The 8542-nt window shown below is 48.6% G+C and overlaps 1 long non-coding RNA gene and 1 pseudogene across 3 annotated transcripts; both read right to left on the bottom strand.

Moving 5' to 3' along the window:
* Positions 1–466: 466 nt before the first annotated feature.
* On the bottom strand, positions 467–4769 carry LOC146683722 (uncharacterized). 2 transcript variants are annotated; one of them, XR_014917650.1, is made up of 3 exons: positions 2963–3182; positions 779–965; positions 467–702 (listed from the first exon to the last, which is right to left on the bottom strand). It is a non-coding gene; the product is annotated as an uncharacterized LOC146683722 (long non-coding RNA). The 2 variants fall into 2 exon arrangements; XR_014917651.1 differs by lacking the exon at positions 467–702 and adding an exon at positions 4648–4769 and having other exon boundaries at positions 754–965; positions 2963–3096.
* A 968-nt stretch (positions 4770–5737) lies between these two features.
* On the bottom strand, positions 5738–8282 carry LOC146683721 (uncharacterized; annotated as a pseudogene). Its single transcript, XR_014917411.1, has 3 exons — positions 7972–8282; positions 5907–7889; positions 5738–5741 (listed from the first exon to the last, which is right to left on the bottom strand). The product of XR_014917411.1 is annotated as an uncharacterized LOC146683721 (transcript).
* Positions 8283–8542: the final 260 nt, after the last annotated feature.

Genomic DNA, 8542 nt, shown 5'->3' with positions numbered 1-8542 from the left:
CAGATTGTATAGATAGATTGTACAGTAAGCTTCTTTTTAAAGAAATTATTCTGTCAATGAAAAAATGCTGGCACTGGTGTGAGCTCTATAACATCTATAACAACAGGCGGGTGTGACTAAAGTGCTTGACCTGCCCTGCTTTGTCATCTCTGGGTTCCATATTTCTTTGTCGTCGCTGGCCACCAGCCAAGCCTCATGTCTTGGAGGCTTCGGACACTGAGGCCACCTGAGGTTTCCTCTCTTCCCCGCGTTCCAGTTTGGTTTCACATCTTCCTCTGGCCACCCTGGCCAACATTTGTAAAAGTCTGTCCACCATCAGCAGCAAAGCAAAGCATGCCAAGATCGGTCTAGAATGTTAAGTATTCTTCTATTATGTTTACTAATTCACTGCTGAATAAGTCAGTCATCAAAGGCATCTGTTCCTAAAAGAATTGACAATATGAATTGGAATATGTCACAACTTGTCACGGTCTGGCTGGCAGACCGTGGGGGATGTTGGAGAAAGGACCCAAATGCTGGACTTAGTGGAATGAGCAGTGGGTTTATTTACAGTGAGGTAAATGTACACCACACATTAAATCTCCAAAAATGCTCCCTCGACTCCCGTGACGTGTCTTCTCCTAAGTGCTGGTATTTCGTGCTCTCGGCCCCTGTGCCTTCGCACACCCCGTGTGTCTTGCAGTCCTGTGTTCCGCTGTCCTCCTGAGGAAAAACAACAGACAGCCGTTATGGCACCAACTCCAGCAGGCATACACTGAACAGCACTTTAAACACTGACATGGAGTCTAACTCAACGATTCTGCACCGGAGGAAGCTCCATCGCACTGTTAAGTAGCTCCCCCGACGAGCCTGATCAGAAGCAGGTGTGTGAGAAGCTAGGCGTGACCGGCAGCCGGCAGGGCCACGCCCATCAGGGCCACGCCCATCAGGCCTGCAGGTGGTTGTCCTTCATCCTTCAGCCACACCTGCAGACACCCACACACACACACACACACACACACACCAGCATGGAACACAAGAGCACAGTGCAGCAAACATACATCCAATACAATAATAACAATAACAATGGTCCACACTGTTCAAGGACCCCGAGTCCCCGGAACCGTGTCCGTGACACAACTGATTAGGTTTGATTTCATCTAGGTGTGTTTTGATTATTTGGACTGTGTGTGAAAACCATAAACTAAAAAAAAAATGATAACTTGTCAGTAGAGGAGGGGAATCAAAGTGAAATTGAATTGGTTTTACACACAACCTCTAGAAAACAGGAAGTGCTTTTACCCCCCTCCTGGCAGACCCTCTCATATATGCCAGCTATGGTTGTTAATAGCTATCATGTCAAACCTGCTACATGAGGCTTTTCAGGAGAAAAGGTTACAGTGCTGTGGATTTATGAAAGAGAAAAGACCTAAAAGTGTTTTAATATTTGATGGTTTTGACAGGACATAAGGAGCTGCAGGCAGCATCTGATAATCTTTCTGTCTCTGGCTCAGGAATGAGCCTTGAGGGTTGTTCTGAAGCCCACCTGCTCTGCTTACACATTAATGCTCCTATAATAACAACAACAACAACAACTAAACCCAAAAACAAAACCAGCAATTAAATGCCAATCCACACAAAACAATTAAACCAAAAAGAAGGCCATATCTCAGAAGTAAATGGTTGCGTCTTATTTTGAAGCCTGCGCTGTCACGGTCGATAGCAGGGTCTCAAGTGCAGACCAGGGGTCCGTTCTTCGTACTTCGCTTACTACATCCAAGATCAAATCATCGCGCTAATAATAATAATAATAATAATAATAAATTGGATTTATATAGCGCTTTTCAAGGCACCCAAAGCGCTTTACAATGCCACTATTCATTCACTCTCACATTCACACACACTGGTGGAAGCAGCTACGGTTGTAGCCACAGCTTCCCTGGGGCAGACTGACAGAAGCGAGGCTGCCATATCGCGCCATCGGCCACTCTGGCCAACACCAGTAGGCGGTAGGGTACATTTATTATATTATATTACATTATATCCTCTTTCACATTAGAGCCACAACAGGACCCACTAGAACATGGGAACAAGTAAAAGTGAAATATAAGAACATTCTACAGAATGGTAATATTTATCACTTATATTGCTTTTCGTCTCTTGGAAAGAGACCCTGGAATAATCTGTTTGTTCATAACAGCAACCAAGAAAAGGGCAGAGCAAAAAAAGACAGGTGGTGGTCCTGCACCCCCTCGTCAACAAGTTGGTTAAGTGAATAATACCCTCACAGGAAAATCGATATCTCTCTATGAGCACACTGTCGCGCTGAGCTAAAGGATCCTGTCTGTCCCGCAATATACGCTGAATTCTGAGGACTCTCCTTATCAATCTTGCACCTTCTGCAATGGGTGGCTCGCGTAAACGGACAGGACATGGCTGCGACAGACTTCCCAAATCCCCCTTCGCTTTTATAGCCGTGGTCTCTCATCTTGAATACATGAAGTAATTTACTATTACTACTGTGAAATATGAATTACATCTGAAATAATCACATACATGAAATAGAATGTTAATAGTACATTTCCCTTTTTTAAGGAAATGACCTGTATGTATCTGTATGAAATCAATAAAAGGATCAAGTGCTGCATTATCTTTAGTTACATTGATAATAGAGAAGGGAGCCGGAGATCGACAGTGCATCACTGTAGGGTTGCACAATTGGCTCAACAGGCTGCCAAGATCACTACAGGATGTGCCAGTGGAGAGTGCTAATAATTATCACAAGTCTGAGAAGTGGGTACAGATCTCTTTTTCATTCAACAAATCCACAAAAACCCACAAAATAAATATCAAAAGATATAAATTATCCTTAAAACCTTAATCAGGAATCTAGTTCCTTCTGTGTGAAGAAATGACCTGTATACCTATATTTTAATGATAAAATAAAGTGTCTCCTGCCATTTTGATTCACATTTTGGTTTACCTTATCTCGTATGTCTGTGAAGGTTCTCAGTCATCCAGGTCATTGTAGTTTAAGGAGCTTGGAAAGAAAAGCGTCTGGACTTCTTTAAGTTGCTTGAAGACATTTCACCTCTCATCCGAGAAGCTTCTTCAGTTCTAAGGTCAAATGGTGACAATCAGACAGCAGCTAGGGAGGATAAGAAAGACAGACGCAACAACATTGTCGTCCCCTATCAATGTTGACCAGAGAGTGCAAAAATATACATTTTTGCACTCTCTGGTCAACTGACTCAGTGACTCAAATGACTCAAGAAACCTGATTCAGTAAAAAGAATCGAATTTATGATCACTACCACTGTGAGCAACAGCAGACGTGTGCACTGTGGTCACGCCAGCATTGAATCCATCCAAGTTACATGGTTTATTAAAATAATCAAATTACAGCATTTACATTTATGTTAGACTACTTTTAATTAACTGCTTTAGCCCACTTACAATGAAAATTTAAAAAAAAAATCTTGTTCCTGACCTGTGTAGTATGTTAACACTATTGGAAGTAAAAAATAACTTGAACTCCAATTTTGAAAACAAGAATTTCTTTTTCTTTTTTTTTATAAAGCTCTGACTTGCATTATGAGTCTGAGTCTGTGGTCTGGGAGAGAGTCCTGTAACTCTGTCTGCAATTAATTATATAGTTACTTCTTCAAAAAAGTAACTGAGTTATGCAAACAACAAAGTTTTTTGCAGCTGTTTACCTAAAAATGCAGCCAAGGCGTTTTTTTAAATAAACATTTCAAACTATTTACAGAACAATCAGCTGTTCTGCATCAAATCTGATGCCACACATTATTTGTGTAACTCCAAAAAATTTTTTCTGTCCACTATGAGATAAAGGAGAACAACAGCCTGATACCTGCAGGCCTGACAACAGGAGATGTATCACTGCTGTAACACCTGTACCATTCAGCAGTCGCCTCATTGTTCTGACACACACAACAAAACTATTGACTACACTACACACTAACTACACACTAACTACACAAGATTTGCGCTAAATGTGCAAATCTCTCACATCTGAAACACGCCGTCACTCCTAAACCTTCCCCCCTTCCTAAACAACTAAATGCCATGTTGCCATATCATTTTTTGATTGGTCGACATGATACATTTTGTTTTAATTTCAAATCAAGTTCGATTTTTTTTTTTGTACGCAACGCAGATTTTCTGTGCGTAGAGACTGTGCCAGCAGTGCACAATTGTGCACACGTGCAGCTTAGAGGGAACATCGTCCCCTATGTAGCCGGTGTATCAGAGAAACTCAGGAGAGTTTTTTCCAAGCTCGACATCTCAGTGCATTTCAGACCCAGGAACAATGCCTGAACAATTGGAATCTGGACTGGACCAATTGTGTACTAACGGAGAAACACAAAATCATTGAAGAGAACATGACGTCCTTATTTTAAGAAGCTGAATGAACTGCTTACTCCCCAATCTGCCCCAGCAGGGGACTGATTACCTGTCCTAGCAGTTTTTTGTTCAGCATATGAGCTGTGCAGGGATCACATCGTACATCACTGTGAGCAGAGGCTGTAGTGTCTCTTCAGCATGAGAGTATCAAACCTCATTATGCAGCAACTTTCTACATGTTCCTGTAAAGATTACTCGTGTAGGCCCTCTTTAGAGCACAGCAACCATGTAGGTTCCCACCCTTGGTGTTGCTTTGGATCCTCAGAATTGATGTGTTGGATGAAACCATCATATCATGACTCTTTCACTGCAATGGGAAACAAAAAAGGTTAAAGATCTCAATAGAAGACTCTTCCCATGAACATTCCCTACTGCCAATATGTCACGGTCTGGCTGGCAGACCGTGGGGATGTGGGGAAAGGAGGACCCAAAACGCAGATTCTGCGATGCAAACAGTGCTCTTTATTTACAGTGGAAAGCTGTAAACACAATAACTCCCCGTTGCTCCCTCGAACCCCGTGCGCGTGCTTCCCTCCGATATCTGTGCTCGTGCTCCCCGCTGTTGTGTTTCCGCACCCCCGTGCGTGCTGCCTCTCCGGACCACTCCTCCTCCTGTAGGGAAACCAGAGACGCAGCCGTCAACACTAACCAGCACATATACGCACAGCACAGACCTACGCTAACACACACTGACTTGGTAAGATAACTCAATGATCCCGCGTCGGTGGGAGCTCCAAGACTCTCCTAAGTAGCTCCCCCGACGAGCCCTGATCAGCGGCAGGTGTGTGGCTTCGGGTGTGGCCAGTCCCTCCGCAGGGCCACACCCCTCAGGCCTGCAGGTGGCCGAGCTCCATCCTCCAGGCACACCCGCAGACATACACACCCATACCTCGCCTAAACATATGAGTGGGACACAGACTAACACAGCACAGAGAAACACACATGTACACGCACAGAGAAGGAGAAACGACACCAAAAATACATAATAATAATAATAATAATAATAATAATAATACGCAGGTCCATGACTGCCCAGGGATCCTGGGTCGCCCAGTCCCAGGACCCTGACAGTACCCCCCCTCTAAGGGTCGGCTCCCGACGACCCAAAAACACAAACCAAAAACAGTACAACCAACCCAGGGCGGGCGGCGGGAGGTCCAGGACGGAGGGCAGAACCAAAACAAGCAAAAACCCCCAAAGAAAACAACCCCCCCCCCAAGGTCACAGTCCCAGAGTCCGACCGCGCATCCCGCAGCGGAGCAACAAAAAGAAAAAACGCCACAAAACAGTCTCAGGCGGCCCATCAACATAACAAAAGAGTTCAGGGGGCCTACCTCGAGCCCAACGGCGGCGACGTAGCAGCTCCGGCGGACGGCCCCGGGTCCGGCAGCAGCAGCAAAACAGTTCAGGGGGCCTGCCACGGGTCCGGTGGCAGCGGAACGGTTCTGGCGGCCTGCCACGGGTCCGGTGGCAGCGGCGCTGCTCCTCCGGCGGCCTGCCACGGGTCCGGTGGCGGCGGCGCTGCTCCGGTGAGCAACAGCGAGGCGTGGCACCAGGCCCATGACGCGCCGATCGCTGACGTGGACGCACCGGACGTAGATGGCGAGGAGGCCGCGCTAGACGTGGAGGTCCCTCCGGTCCGCTCCTCCTCGGCTGCTGGCAGCGCGAGCTCCTCCTCGGCTGCTGGCAGCGCCAGCTCCTCCTCGGCTGCTGGCAGCGCCAGCTCCTCCTCGGCTGCTGGCAGCGCCAGCTCCTCCTCGGCTGCTGGCAGCGCCAGCTCCTCCTCGGCTGCTGGCAGCGCCGGTTGTTCCTTCCGCTCGCCGAGCTCCTCTGCTGGTGGTTCGCTGAGCTGCTCCGGCTCGCTGAGCTGCTCCGGCTCCGGCTCGAGCGCGAGCTTCTCCGGCTCGCCGGGCTTCTCGGCTGGCAGCGCGAGCTCCTCCCGTTCGCTGAGCACCCACCGGGGCCCGCAGAGCTCCCACTCGGGCAAGGCAGGTGCGGGTGGTGAGGTAGCGGCCAGTGAAGCAGACGGCTGAGGGGCGACTGCAGGCGGATGAGTCGACGGCTGCGCTTCAGCCACAGATGGATGATCCGGAGGCGACGATGGTGTGGCAGCCACTCCCGGTAGACTGGACAGCGATGCAGGGACAGATGGGTGAAATGATGGCAGAGGTGGTCCGGCCGGCATATCGACCTCCAACTGAGGATGAAGGTGAGAGGCTGACAGGACTGAAGACTGAGCCACCAGCTGGGCAGCAGGCTGAGGTGAGGGTGAGATGGCTACTATGAAGGGTGGAGAGGATGAAAATGTTACAGCTGGCCCAACAAATTCCAGGGGTCCAGAGGCAACTGAGACCTCCAGTTCGGTCTCTGGGGAAGCCCTGGGGAGAACCTCCGTCTCCATGCGGCCAGACTGAGCCAAAAAGTCATTTGGGTCTGTATGCTCGGAGCTCCCTAGCTCCCAGCTTACAGTCTCAGAGGGAATATTTGCTGGGTCTTTGGAGGTACAGCAAACAGTTTCTATTTTTATGTTTACAGAAAGGGAATTTATAACACCGGCAGAGTCCATTTTACTCACTGTGGCATCCAGAGCCGCTGGTCCTGAGTCTTCGACCAGCACAGGAGTGAGTGTGGATGTGGTTGAACGCTGTTTGCGAGGACGCCTTCTCCTCCGTGAAGGCGGGGCCGGGTGTATGGAAACAGTCTTCTGCTGTTCATCTGGGTTGTGATTTTCAATGACATGATTAATAGACAAACGAGTCGGGTTTACTCACTGCGGTGATGAGCGCTGTCGGTCCGTTGCCAGCTGACCGGGCTGAAACCGCAGGAGTAGGTTGAGGCGTAATGGGATGGCGGTGGAGAGTGCGGCATGCCTTCTGTAATGGCGGATCAAACGATTGTGCCGCGAGCACCGACGGGAAAGCCCTCCGCCGACGTGTGAAAAACCAAGCGGCAAGAGTCTCTAGGAGAGCAGCCGAACTGTCCGTGCTAGGACCACCCAAGCCAAATAGTTCGAAACTCGAGCTCTCCCTTAAACTAGCGACCAGGTGCCTAAGTTTGTGAATGTCCAGAATGTTCGTGGTGAAGGTAGTGGATGAGAGGTAATTGTCAAAGAACACTACCTGTATATGTCTCTTGGATGGGTCTACAGCCTGGATTACGCTCCGGCAGTAATCCCATAGCTGCGTGAGCGATCTCTCCTCCGTGGCAACTCCTGAGTTTGCTGGGTCCATGGTGGGTGGCGGGATCATTCTGTCACGGTCTGGCTGGCAGACCGTGGGGATGTGGGGAAAGGAGGACCCAAAACGCAGACTCTGCGATGCAAACAGTGCTCTTTATTTACAGTGGAAAGCTGTAAACACAATAACTCCCCGTTGCTCCCTCGAACCCCGTGCGCGTGCTTCCCTCCGATATCTGTGCTCGTGCTCCCCGCTGTTGTGTTTCCGCACCCCCGTGCGTGCTGCCTCTCCGGACCACTCCTCCTCCTGTAGGGAAACCAGAGACGCAGCCGTCAACACTAACCAGCACATATACGCACAGCACAGACCTACGCTAACACACACTGACTTGGTAAGATAACTCAATGATCCCGCGTCGGTGGGAGCTCCAAGACTCTCCTAAGTAGCTCCCCCGACGAGCCCTGATCAGCGGCAGGTGTGTGGCTTCGGGTGTGGCCAGTCCCTCCGCAGGGCCACACCCCTCAGGCCTGCAGGTGGCCGAGCTCCATCCTCCAGGCACACCCGCAGACATACACACCCATACCTCGCCTAAACATATGAGTGGGACACAGACTAACACAGCACAGAGAAACACACATATGTACACGCACAGAGAAGGAGAAACGACACCAAAAATACATAATAATAATACGCAGGTCCATGACTGCCCAGGGATCCTGGGTCGCCCAGTCCCAGGACCCTGACACAATATCTGCTTTGGAAAAAACAGGAGAGACACTGTTTAATGTCACTTTTCAAAATAATTTCCAATTCTTGTTTTATAATATTTAACTTTCCAAATATCCATTTCCTACAATGCTCTTAAGGAAGTAACATGTTTATTTATAAAATAATAAGGAGACTAGGAAACCTATACCTCCAATACTACCTTGGCATAATTTCTTAGCATAACAAAGGCT

The sequence above is a fragment of the Copadichromis virginalis genome, linkage group LG22 (assembly GCF_057382275.1).
Source record: "Copadichromis virginalis isolate Kocher_CV1m ecotype Utaka linkage group LG22, C_Virginalis_male_GT1.1, whole genome shotgun sequence".
NCBI classification, from domain to species: domain Eukaryota; kingdom Metazoa; phylum Chordata; class Actinopteri; order Cichliformes; family Cichlidae; genus Copadichromis; species Copadichromis virginalis.
Note: the sequence above shows the minus strand (reverse complement) of the source record. Positions and strands in the feature narration are given on the sequence as shown.